The sequence below is a fragment of the Molossus molossus genome, unplaced genomic scaffold (assembly GCF_014108415.1).
Source record: "Molossus molossus isolate mMolMol1 unplaced genomic scaffold, mMolMol1.p scaffold_m16_p_1, whole genome shotgun sequence".
NCBI lineage: Eukaryota > Metazoa > Chordata > Mammalia > Chiroptera > Molossidae > Molossus > Molossus molossus.
In genome coordinates this window covers 194,130,375-194,144,299 of record NW_023425344.1, presented here as the reverse complement: position 1 = coordinate 194,144,299, position 13,925 = coordinate 194,130,375, and the positions used below count along the sequence as shown (strand labels likewise).

Sequence of the window (13,925 nt, the reverse complement as noted above, 5' to 3'; positions counted from 1 at the left end):
TTTAATAACATTGCTATTTAGCCTCCATTGGTCTTTGCATGTTCTTTGTGCAATTTATTTCTAGTTTCATGCCATTGTGATCTGAGAAGATGCTTGATATTATTTCAATCTTCTTGAACTTGTAGAGACTTGCTTTGTGTCCTAACATGTGGTCTATCTTTGAGAATGTCCCATGTGCACTTGAGAAGAATGTGAATTATGCAGTTTTGGGGTGTAATTCTCTGTAGCTAGCTATTAAGTCCATTTGGTCTAGTGCTTCATTTAGAGTCTCTGTTTCCTTGCTAATTTTTTGTCTAGAGGATCTATCTAGTAATGTTAGTGGGGTGTTGAAGTCCCCTGCTATAATTGTATTGCTGTTGATTTCTCCTTTGAAGTCCTCCAGAAGATTTTAAATATATTCTGGTGCTCCTATATTGGGTGCATATATATTTACCAAGGTTAAATCTTCCTGTTGGATAGATCCTTTCAATATTATGTAGTGGCCTTCTTTGTCTCTAGTTATGGCCTTCCTTTTAAAATCTATTTTATCAGATATGAGTATTGCTATCCCAGCTTCTTTTTCCTTTCCTTTTGCTTGGAAAATTTTTTTCCATCCCTTCACTTTCAACCTATGTGAGTCCTTTGTTGTGAGGTGGGTCTCTTGTAAACAACATATATATGAGTCATGCTTTCCTATCCAATCAGCTACTCTGTGTCTTTTTATCAGAGCATTCAGTCCATTTACATTTAAAGTGATTATTGATATGTACTTATTTATTGCCATTTTTGTTTAGTGTGATTCTGTTTTTCTTCCTATTTCTCCTGCTAATTACAGCAGTCCTTTTAACATTTCTTGCAGTGCTGGTTTGGTGTTAATGTATTTCCTTAGCCTCTTTTTGTCTGGGAAGCTCTTTATTTGACCTTCTATTTTGAATGATAGCCTTGCTGGGTAGAGTAGTCTTGAATTCAGATCCTTGTTTTTCATGACCTTGATTACCTCATGCCATTCCCTTCTGGCCTGTAGTATTTCTGTTGAGAAGTGAGCTGATAGCCTTATGGGGGTTCCTGTTGCTTATCTCTTGCTGCCTTTAGGATTCTCTTGTTGTTTTTAATTTTTGGCATTTTAATTACTATGTGTCCTCATGTGGGCCTGTTTGGATTCTTCTTAGTTAGGGCTCTCTGTGCTTCTTGAACTTGAATGCCTTCTTCCTTCACCAAATTAGGGAAGTTTTCTGTCACTATTTCTTCAAATATATTCTCTAACCCTTGCTCATTTTCTTCTTCAGTGACTCCTATGATGCAAATATTATTATGTTTCCAGTTTTCCCACAGTTCTCTTAAGCTGTCTTCCTGTTTTTTAATAGTTTTTTTCTTTTGATTTTCTGATTGGTTGATTTTTTTCTACCCTGTCTTCAAATTCACTGATCGGGTCCTCAGCTTCCTCTAGTCTGCTATTTAGTCCTTCCAATGTGTTCTTTATTTCTGCTGTCATTTTTCATTTCTTATTGGTGGTTTTTAATTTCCAATTGGTTGATTTTAATGTTTCTATGTTTTTACTCATGGTGTTGATGTCCTTACTCATGCTGTTAAGCTTTGTCAAGATCATGGCTCTGAATTTTAGCTCTGTTAACTTGTTTAACTGCATTTCATTTATCTCTTCTTTGGTAGAGGTCTCTTGTTCTTTCATTTGGGATTTGTGTGTTTCACCATTTTGGCTATCTCAGTGGGTTTTGGAGCCTGCCAAATTTTCCCTGTAGGTGTTGGTGTTCTGCTGTTTGTGGTTCTCTCTACTGGGTTTGTATGAGTGTGGGAGGACCCACGTTAAACACCACTGTTGCCCTGGCCAGTTTGGCTCAGCGGTTAGAGCATTGTCCTGTGGTCCAGAGAGACCCGGGTTCTGTTCCCGCTAGGGGCATATACTTCGGTTGCAGTTTGTCCCCGGCCCTGTTTGGGTTGTGCAGGAGGCAGCCACTTGATGTGTCCCTTTCATGTTGATGCTTTTCTCTCTCTCCCTCCCACTCTATCTGAACAAAAAAATGGAAAAATGTCCTCAGGTGAGGATAAAAACAAACAAACAAACAAACAAAAAAACACCACTGTCAAGTCTTACTTTCCTGGGTTGAGTTGCAAGCCCAGGAATGGTTTAGTTATCCTCTAGCATTTTGCCTGGAGGCTATTAGTTGCAGTTACTTGAAGAGCCTTGGGTTCTCATTTGAATGAAAAACTCCCTCAGGGGTTCAGTGTAAGGGGATTTCCCAAGGGTGGGGCAGATGCTGGTTGTTAATGAGCTGAATTTGCACTTCAATGGCCGACAGGGTGGGGTTGAATCTCTGAGGGAGGGGTCACAGCCTCTCCCCAGAGCCCTGGGAAGAAGTAAGATGACCACTGTCCTGCGCGGCCACAACTCAGCAAAAGCTCTGAGCGCCTTCCAAATTCCAGTGTCCCCACACAGTTCCAGTCCAGTCTGCCCTCCCTCTGCCAGAGCCCAAGATGAGTGGCTGTGGCTATTTTAGTGGTTTGTCCTGGCTCTCTGCACTGTGGAGCCTCTTGGGAGTTTAACCCCGAGGGTGCTGCTCACAGCTAAGACTGCTGCTGTCCATGGGCTCCCAGCCTTGCTCTCACGCCTCCACAATCCTTTCCAGATTGATTCAGTGTCCTTGCTTATATGGTCCTCGAAAGCTGCTTTTCTGTTGCTTTTTCTTGATGATTTGTCTTTATTTTAGTTGTAATTTCAGTTTGGTCCTGGGAGATGGTCTGTGTAGCTTCTATTCACTCTGCCACCATTTTGGAATCTATTTTCATTTCTAACGAGTTAGAAAAGCTATTGGTATTTATATATTCATCTTGTATTCAGCCGTGTTAATAAATTGTCTCAGTATTTCTTGGAGTTTTTCACTAGCATTTCTATTTTTTCCCTGAGATGTCATCTTCAAATAAAGTTACTTTTCTACTTTCCCAATATTTCTTTAGTGCATGACCTGAAACTTCCCAAACAAGGTCAAACTATGTAGTACTCATTTACCATTTGGAAAGAAAGGGCTATTCACCCTCTGAACCATTTCTTTGTTGAGGAATTTCTTGCCCAGTAAATCAGGTGAGGCCTGCCTCTCACTGTATGAACAGAAAAAAAAACAAATATTTGCCTTCCCGACCTCCTTGAGCTAGGATGTGGGCACTTGAGTTAGACTCTGCTAATCAGATGTGCTCCATTAGGACTCTGAAGCAAAAATGCAGGACCAATTAAGAATTCATTTTTTCACAATGGCACAATATTTGCCCTCCCTGCACCATTCATAACTGGATTGAGGTAGCTTCTATGCAAGTAGTGGCTTCATTAACTTAGCATAAGATTTTTGAGGTTCATTTACATTATAGCATGTATTTCATTCCTTTTTATTGCTGAATGCTATTTCATTGTATGTGCATACTATAATTTGTTTATCCATTCATCCATTAATGGAAACTTGGGTTGCTTCCACCATTCAGTTATTGTAAATAATGCTGCTATGAACATGGATGTACATGTTGAAGTATGTGTTTTCAATTTGGGGGCATGTACATCCAGGAGTGGAATTGTGGAATCATGTGGTAATTCCATTTTGAATATTTCAGGAATCACCAAAGTCATTTCCACAGTGAGTGGACCATTTTACTTTGCTGCCACCAATGTGCAAGGTTTCTAATTTTTCAATATCCTCACCAGCACTTGTTATAATACATCATTGTTGTTGTTGTTGTTGTCGTTGTTATTATTATTATTGGCATCTGAGTATGAAATGATACTTTGTTGTGGTTTTAATTTGCATTTTCTTTTTCTTTTTTCTCACCAGAGGAAGCACTTTATTGATGAGTTATCTCCAGGACCAAAAAGACTATGTATCCACTTTCCATCACCCCCCCATCCCTCCAGGACCTCACATTGTTCCACTTAGGGGGAGGGAAAAAAGTGGCTTTTTGGTTTACAAAAGCCCCAGGCTTTCCCCTCCCTTAGAAAACTCAGTAGCAATACTGCTCCCCCACTCCAAATGCCTGCTGCAGCTACTTAATAACAACTGTGGGTGAAGGAGTTGAGGGAAGCAGTTAGATGCATAAGGGACGAACAGAAAACAAGTATGTAGCCTATCAAAGGTCCCTCTGTCTAGCCTCAGTGGCTTGATCCTTCAGTTGCATCTTTCTTTATGTTGAATTATGCCTTTCTGAATCAGGTCGGGGATTTCCACAGCCAGCCATGGACCCAGCACAAGAGCCATGAGATGAGCTAGTCCAAATTTGGGCAAGTTCCTGGCCCACAAAGGCTTAAAGTGATTGGTCAGACATATTTTGTCATCCCTGTACATCTTTGCTGTTTTTCCATCCAGTTCAGGTACAGCAATTTCTGGAGCAGTAGTAGGATACATAATAGGAATGTCAAACTCAACGTCAAACTCATATTTGAGGAGATCATGGATGTACTAGCATTTTCTAAACCACCTAGTCCCTTTCTTGTTGGACTCCAGTCTGAACCAATCAGTGTCTGCATTCTTGTTGTTCTCCACATACTGGATAAGAGACTGATATTCCTCCTTGAGTCGCTGCACCCACAACTCCCGATCTTGAGGTCCAGCTAGTCTTCAGCACCGGGATCTCAGACACTACACACCTGGTGGCCTCGTGTGTCATCTTGGACGAGGGCTAATTGGCATTTTCTTAATGATTAAAGATATTGAGCCCCCCCCCTCTTCTTTTTTGGTTAATTCTTATCTGAAGATATTTTTCCATTGATTTTTTTAGAAAGTAGAAGGGAGAGAGAGAGAGAGAGAGAGAGAGAGAGAGAGAGAGAGAGAGAGAGAGAAACATCAATGTTTGAGAGACACATTGATTGGTTACCTTCCTCATGACCCTCGACCAGGGCAGGGATTGAACTTGTAACCAAGGTACATGCCCTTGACCTGAAATCGACTCTTTGGTCCACCAGCAAATGCTCTAACTGCTGAGCCAAACTGGCCAGGGCCTGGTAGTATAATTTTAATGAAATTTGGGGAGTTTGGCAAAATCATAAATTTAAACTGTTTTATAAATGAATAAAAAGAGACTTGAAGAACATTGATAACATTCTCAAAATTAGCTAATTTATACAGAAAAAGAAAATAGAGTTCAGAATTCAGGTGGTCTAAGTCTGTTCTAAGGTTGTTTCCTATCTAACCAGGGGTCGTTAGGTCTGAACTTAGCTGGATTATAACCTCAAATAAGTCAGAAATCAGCCCTTGATTGAGATAATACATTGCTAGCTGTTCTCATCTCTTCATGTACCTTTTCCCAATTTTGGGGACAAAAATGCTTCATTAAATGGAAAATAGTTGCACACTTTGCAAATAGGAAACAGAATTCACACTTGACAGTTTGCCTTCGGTGCCTAAATATACTAGCAGAGGATAAACAGATTCAAGTTCTATATTTTAAAATTTGGAGCTATAGAGTAAAACATCACAAATTCAGTGCCGATTATGTTTAGATGTTAAGTCTATTCTTGCTGCCAAATGACAAAACAAAATAGTGATGATCATTGAATTTGCATCAGTGCAGTCTTTGTGCTTACTTATTCATGAATGCTACACTGATTTTCCCCAACTCATAAAAGGTTTATAAGAATACAAGAGGGAACACACTGAAAAGTTTTAAAATATTTAGTAATTAAATGGCAAGTTTTCAAATTATGCTGGAAAATTAAAGTCATCTTTTTTGTTCAATGCAACAAACCTGCATTAGGATTTTGAAGTAATTCATGGCTTAAAAGGGTTCAGAATCCCCGTTTACATGTTTAGAATATCCTTCCCTTGTATGGGGATATGGAAAAAAGTGAACATATTTCTAGATCTACATAAAGCAAACATTTGTTAGAATATCTTCTCAATCCCAAACTGAATTAGCCATTCTCTATTGTTGTATCTATCCCTGCTTATTGTGAAATGCACTTGACAATTCAGATGATTGTTAACTCCTTGAGGACAGTTTCAGGTTTTATTTTTTTATTTTTGGGGGGGCAATGTTTTTATTGATTTTTTTAAAAATCTTTATTGTTGGATATAAAATGTATTACAGATGTTCCACATTTTTCCCCCATTGACCCCCTCCTCCCCACTCCCTCCCCACTCCCTCCCCCCTCCCGCCTTTCCCCACACTGTTGTCTGTGTCCATTGGTTATGCATATAAGTTCTTTGGTTTATTTCTTCCCACCACCACCCCCCCAACCCCTTTCCCTTTGAGGTTTGTCAGTCTAGCAATGAATTTGTACTTCTTAATCCCTTCACCTTTTTCACCCGAGAATGTTTCTGTTCTACCTATTCATTTTGTTTGTAGATTCCATTGTTGATAGTTATGTATTCATTGCCATTTTGTTTGTTCATATATTTTATCTTTGTTTTCTTTTTTTTTTTTTATCCTCACCCGAGGACATTTTTCCATTTTTTGTTCAGATAGAGCGGGAGGGAGAGAGAGGAAGAGAGAGAGAGAGAAACATCGATGTGAAGGGACACATCGAGTGGCTGCCACCCGCACGACCAACCAGGGCCGGGGACAAACTGCAACCGAGGTACGTGCCCTTAGCGGGAACCGAACCCGGGTCTCTCTGTACCGCAGGCCGACGCTCCAACCGCTGAGCCAAACTGGCCAGGGCTATTTTATCTTTGTTTTCAAAAAGACCCTTCATCATTTCATATAATAACGGTTTGGTGGTGATGAACTCCTTTAGCTTTTCCTTGTCTGGGAAAGTCTTTATATGGCCATCGATTCTAAATGACAGCTTTGCAGGATAGAGTAATCTTGGTTGTAGGGTCTTGCTTTTCATCACTCTGAATATTTCTTGCCAGTCCCTTCTGGCCTGCAAAGTTTCTTTTGAGAAATCAGCTGACAGTCTAATGGGAACTCCCTTGTAGGTAACTAGCTGCCTTTCTCTTGCTGCTTTTAAGATTCTCTCTTTGTCTTGAACCTTTTGCATTTTGATGATGATGTGTCTTGGTGTGGGCCTCTTGGGGTTCATCTTGTTTGGGACTCTCTGTGATTCCTGGACTTCTATGTCTGTTTCCTTCACCAAGTTAGGAAAATTTTCTGCTACTATTGTTTCAAACAGGTTTTCGATTTCTTGTTCTCTCTCTTCTCCTTCTGGCACCCCCAAGATGCGAATGTTGGCACGCTTGAAGTTGTCCCAGAGGCTCCTTACAACTATCCTCATTTTTTTGGATTCTTTTTTCTTTTTGCTGTTCTGATTGGGCACTTTTTGCTTCCTTATATTCCAAATCGATGGTTTGCTCCTTGTATTTATGTACTCTATTATTGAAGCTGTGTAAATTATTCTTTATTTCAGTTAATGCCTCCTTCAATTCTAACTGTGTATCCATGATTTCTGACTGGTCCTTTTTTATGCTCTTGAGGCCCTCCCTAAGTTCACTGAGGTTCTCACTAAGTTCATTGAGCATCCTTATAAGCAGTATTTTGAACTCAGTATCTGTTAGGTTGCTTATTTCCATTTTGCTTAGTTCTTTTCCTGGGGTTTTGTTCTGTTCTTTCATTTGGGACCTGTTTCTTTGTCTCCTCATTTTGGCTGCCTCCCTGTGTTTGTTTCTGTGTATTACTTAATAAGAGGTATGGGGCTTGCTGAGACCAGATGCTGCTCATTTGAAAGAATTTAGGAAAAACCTGAAGCAGGATCCAAGACAGGCCAATCCTATGGTTAAGCAAGTGGCAACAGCTTGTGTGGGCTTAAAAGTTGGGTGGGGCAGGGCCTCAGGGAGTCACCAGGGCGGGGCTACCAGTGTGAGCCAGGTTGCTGGCGTCCCAGATATGGCTGCTGTTTGACACCCCCGGGAAGGGCTCACCAAAGGAACAAAGGCCTCTTACAGCATGTTTGTCCTGGAGAAAGCCCCCTCTCCAGCTCTCGCTCCAGTGCCAAACAGCTCAGTTCTTCCCTGTATGACTCTGGTGCCCCTGGAGCTGCCTCCCCTCCAAGCTTAGAGGGAGAGAGTCTGATAAGTCCGTGCACGGGCCCTTTAAGGAGCTGCCTGGGGCTCCAGCCTCTTCAGCCTCCCTGAGCCTCAGTTCCCACTGGTTTTTCCAGCCAGAAGTTATGGGGATTCTCTTCCTGGCACTGGAACCCTGAGCGGGGCACCTGGTGTGGGACGGGGACCCCTCAGTCCTCAGGAAGGACCTTCCCAGCCGAGGTGTCCTCCTGATTTTTATCCACCTCCAGCCCGACCGCCTCCGCCCCTCCTCCCAGTCTGGATGTGGCTGCTGCTTTAATTCCGTAGTTGTAGGACTTCCATTCAGCTTGATTTCAGGCAGTTTTGAATGATGGTTGTTCTGTAGTTTAGTTGTAACTTTGATGTGGTTGTGGGAGGACGCGATACTGCGTTTATCTACCCACCATCTTGACCGGAAGTCGCAGGTTTTAATTTCATTCTTTCCAGTACTCAGAGCAGTGCTTCTCGACCTTGGCTGCAGGTAAGAACCAATTGTGAAGGTTAATTTTATTTGTCTTTTTGTCTGGGTCATGGTGTCCAGATATTTGGTTAAACACTATTTTTGGGTCTGTGATGATGTTTCTAGTTGAGATTATCTTTTGTGCAGAATTTGAGTAAAGCAGATTGCTCTTCTCGGGGGGCGGGGTGCTTATTCCAATCTTTTGAATAGAATAAAAGGCCAAGTAAGAAAGAGATTATTCTCTCTGCCTTTCATAGAACTTGTACATTGGTCATCTCCTTCCTTCATACCTGGACTCAGACAGAAACTAACACCATTGACTCACTTTATTCTTAAGCCTTTGGACTCAAATTGGAAGAATATCATCAGCTCTCTAACTTGCCAACTGCAGATCTTGGACTTCTCAGCCTCCATAATTGTGTGAGCCAATTCCTTATAGTAAATCAGTCTCTCTCTCTCTCTCTCTCTCTCTCTCTCTCTCTCTCTCCCTCCCTCCCTCCCTCCCTTCCTTCCTCCTTCCCCCTTCAGATAACCTATTGGTTCTGTTTATATGGAGAACACAGACTAATACAGTGGTTTTATATTAATGAAACAACATCCTGTGTTTATTGATTGGAAGACATGATATTGTAAAGATGACAATACTACCCAACGTGATCTACAGATTCAGTGCAATCCCTAGAGAGCTCCAAATGGCCTTCTTTGCAGAGTTGGAAAAGCCAATTCTCAAATTTATATGAAATTGAAAGGGGCCCCAAATAGCCTAAAGAATTTTGAAAAAGAAAAACAAAACTGGGGGACTCACACTTTCTGATTTCGTAACTTACTGCAAAGATACATAATCATATCAAGTGATACTGGCATAAGGACAAACATATAGATCAATGGATAGATTTGAGAGTCTAGAAATAAACTGTATATCCATGACCAATGAATTTTTTAAAGTTTTTATTGCGGTAAAATACATATAACATAAAGTTTACCATCTTAACTACCTTAAAATGTATAGTTCATGTTAAGGTATATTGTTGTGTAACCATCAGGACCATTTATATCCAGAACTCTTTTCATATTGCAAAACTGTATGTCTCTACCCATTAAACAGTAACTCCACATTATACCTTCTCTCTAGGCAACCACCATTCAACTTTCTGTCTCTATGATTTTAACTACTGTAAGTACCTCGGGTAAGTGGAATCATAAAGTATTGTCTTTTTGAGGATGCCTTGTGATTTAGCACAATGTCCTCAAGGTTCATCCATGTTGTAGCATGTGTTAGAATTTCATTCTTTGTAAAGGGTAAATAATATCCCATTGTACATATGTAGTATATTTTGCTTATCCATTCATTCACTGATGCACACTTGGGTTGCTTGTACTTTTTGGCTATTTGTGATTAATGCTGCTTTGAACACATGTCTATAGGAGGAGGAGGAGGAGGGGGAGGGAGAGGGGAAAGGGAAAAGGAGAAGGGGGAGGAGAAGAATAAGAAGAACAAGAACAAAAACAAGAACAAGAAGAAAAATACAGGAAGAAGGAGAACATAATTAAAAGAATAAAATGGCAATAAATACATACCTATCAGTAATCACTTTAAAGGTAATGGGCTTAAATACTCCAGTCAAAAGACATAAAGGTAGTGAATGGATAAGAAAACAAGACTCATATATATGCTGTCTACAAGAGATCCACCTCAGAATGAAAGATATATTCAGACTAAAAGTAAAGGGATGGAAAAAGATATTTCATGCAAATGGAAAGGAAAAAAAAAGCTCGGATAGCAATACTTATATCAGACAAAATAGAGGCTATAGTAAGAGACAAAAAATGACACTGCATAATGATAAAGGAAGCAATTGAACAAGAGGATATAACCCTTGCAAACACTTATGCACCCAACATAGGAGCACCTAAATATGTAGAACAAATCTTGATGGAATTAAAAGGAGAGATGAACAGTATACAGTCATAGGAGGGGATTTTAACATTCCATTGATATCAATGGATCTTCCAGATAGAAAATCAACAAGGAAATTGCAGCCTTAAATAACACACTAGATCAGATCAACTTAATTGATATCTTCAGAGCATTTCACCCCAAAGCAGCAGAATATACATTCTTTTCAAGTGCACATGGAACATTTTCTAGGATAGACCACATGTTAGGACACAAAACAAGTCTCAGTATATTTAAGAAGATTGCAATCATATCTAGTATCTTCTTTGATGATAATGGTATAAAACTAGAAATCCATCACAAGAAAAAAACTGAAAAACACATAAAGATACGAAGGCTAAATAACATGCTACTAAGCAATAAACAGGCTAACAATGAGATCAAGGAAGAAATAAAAAGAGACTTTGATAAAAATGAAAATGAGAACACAACAACCCCAAATCTATGAGACATAGCAATAGCAGTCCTCAGAGGGGAATTCATAGCATTACAGGCCTACCTCAAGAAATAAGAAAAATAGCAAACAATTTTCCTTCACAACTGAAGGAACTAGAAAAAGAACAACAAAGCCCAAAGTGAGTAGAAGGAAGGAAATAATAAAGATCAGAGCAGAAATAAACAAAATACAGTTGTCCCTCGCCACTTCGCGCTACAACTTTGGTGGCTTCACTCTATCGCGGTTTTTTCAAATACTACACTATAAAACCCGATAGAGTGAAGCCTTGAACGTCCAAGCTCGAAGTGGCGAGGGACGACTGTGTAAATGAAGAATCCTACTTCATGGAAATTCATTTATCGCGGTAGAGTCTGGAACTGATTAACTACGATGAATGAGGGCCGACTGTACCTATTTAAATAATGTTATAAGATATAACATATGTTATGAGATATAAATTCCAAAGGAGACACAATTATACATGAAAACCAAGAATCTTGCTAAAATACTACTATACCCTCTGTGAATAAACAGGAAAGACAAGGCAGAGATTCACTGGCTTTGCTGACACTAACAGCAGCGAAGCCAGGAGAAGGGCTGGTACTTCAGTAATAATATCCTTGGGGGCCTTCCATATGCCAATTTTCAAATAATCAACACTCAAGTTACAAAGCCACTTGGCCTAACCTGTGCAATATCAGTTCATGTGACATTTAATAACTGTGTAATTATGCAACCTTTTAACCTTTTCAAATGCAGCTTCAATTTGAGATAAGAAAAATGACAATTCTACGTATTTTTTTCCTATGAAATTTGCATAAAGCAGAAGACATGTATTGGCTATGAATTAATATTTATAATGAGAGAATAAAATGTTTCACTAGGAATAAGACTGGCTATAGTTTTACAATTCACTTTTCTTTTGTATATTCATATCATACCTTATTTTGCCTATGTAATTAAAAAATATATTTTTAAATTGTTTTTAGAGGGAAAGGAAGGAAGAGGGAGTGGGAGAGGGAGAGAGAAACATCAATGTGAGAGAGAAACATCAATAGGCTGCCTCCTGCATGCCCCCTACTGGGGATCAAGCCTGCAACACAACCCGGGCATGTGCCCTGAACTGGAATGGAACTGGAGACCTTGCATAGGACGAACTTCAACCAACTGAGCCACACCTGCCAGGGCTGCCTATGTAACTTTTCACTTCATTTTAAACTACACATCAAATTTACTCAGTGATTCTGAGATCAATTAGTTTCCTCCTCTTAAAAATGAAAGGAGAGTAAAGTCGTTTATCCATATTCAAATGGTTCTTTAAACTGAACCTCAACATATCAAAAAGATGAAACTGGAACAGTTATGGCTGAGACTGGGATAGGAAGGCATCTTTCTCCCAGGGGAACCCCGAGTCTCCTTCCCCTCCTCTCTGCAAGAACTCTAGGGACTCTAGTAAAAACAAAACAAAACAAAACAAAACAAAATACCTGCTAGAACCAGGAAGTGAGACCACATGATACAAGATCAACATAGCAATTGAGAAAACACCATTCACAATAGCATGCAAAAGAATAAAACTCTTAGTAATAAAGTTAATAAAGGGGCAAGGCCTACATTCTAAAAACTATAAAATGTCGTCGAAAGAAATTAAAGTCCTAAATAAATTAAAATCTCTTTTTAAAACAAACAAAAATATTTAAATGTCAAATTTATATGGTGATTTTGTAGCAAAAAGATACTCTCTATATGTGAAAGATACACAAAACAAAATAGTTGGCAGTGGTTAGGTATGGTTTATGGGATTATGTAGTAGCTTATATATTTTGTGTTTATTTGTATTTTTTGCATTTTGACAATAAAAAATTTTAAAGAGAAAAACCAACATTTTAAATTTTAAAATCTTCTTTCTCCCAACTGACTGTTAATTGAAAGGAAACCAGTTAAAGATGGAAGTAGTAGATATAACAAAACATAAGTGTGCAGTCTGAACTGGTTTCACTTTGGTAAAGAAAGATGAAAAACAACTTCCAAAAGGCATGCACACATGCCTTTTACTGTGGTCATCGCTTATCCCTGTGAAAGAAAATCCCTAGGCTTTTCCACATGAGTCTAAGAAGATTAAAGTGGTGAACGAGAGTGATCGTGATGAGCTAAAACATGTTTTTAGGATCACTAAAGGTCCAGAGAAGAATTAAACAAAATGACCCAGTAGAGAAGTCAAGAAGAACATTAAAACTGAGGAGTGTTTGCTCAAGCAGAGCTGATGGGCATGGCCCTCAGGGGCACTCCTGGGGAAGGCCCCAGGCCAGAGGAGTGGCTCTGAACTGGGGGGCATGTTCCTGTGAGGGGAACCCAGGGAGGACCATGGCTAAACTGGAAACAAAGGTAACTTCCAGTATAGCTGGTGGAGAAGCAAACACCATGCTCCTGAGATTTGGAGAATTAGGAATTAGATTTGAAGAATATGGGTGAAATAGGAAGGTCAGTAATCCCCAAAACTGAGGTTTAGAACAGTAATCTCTGGCCCTGGCCAGTTTGGCTCAGCAGTTAGAGTATCGGCCCGCGGTCCAGAGACACCTGGGTTTGGTTCCCGCTAAGGGCACGTACCTTGGTTGCAGTTTGTCCCGGGCCCCAGTTGGGGTTCTGTGGGTGGCAACCAGTTGATGTGTCTCTGTCTCTCTCACATCTATGTTTCTCTCTCTCTCTTCCTCTAGCTCTATCTGAAGATGAATGCAAAAAGTGTCCTCGGGTGAGGATTAAAAAAAAAGAACAATCTCTGGAGTGAAAAATATCAAAATACTGTGAACTTGTTCTTACCATTTGCCTCAACTGTATCATTGTCTAAAGCACACACCTCCAGATTTCCCTCTGCTGCAGAAGTTACATCTGTTTGTTGGCACCACAGTGCACCCTGTTGGGAAAAGAAATACTGATGGAGACTGGCTAGTCAGGAAAGAAAGGGTACTAACATAGACAGAGGAAGTGCTGCCTCACCAAGTTTGGCTATGGATATTATGCATGTAATGTTTTCTTTTCAAGTTCACAGGAACCTGGAGCAGTCAATATCATTATCTTCTTTTAAAGACATCAAGAGAAAGGAGT

General features: G+C 39.8%; 1 pseudogene; it reads right to left on the bottom strand.

Moving 5' to 3' along the window:
* Positions 1-4,139: 4,139 nt before the first annotated feature.
* On the bottom strand, positions 4,140-4,638 carry LOC118619164 (annotated as a pseudogene).
* Between the last annotated feature and the right edge of the window lie 9,287 nt (positions 4,639-13,925).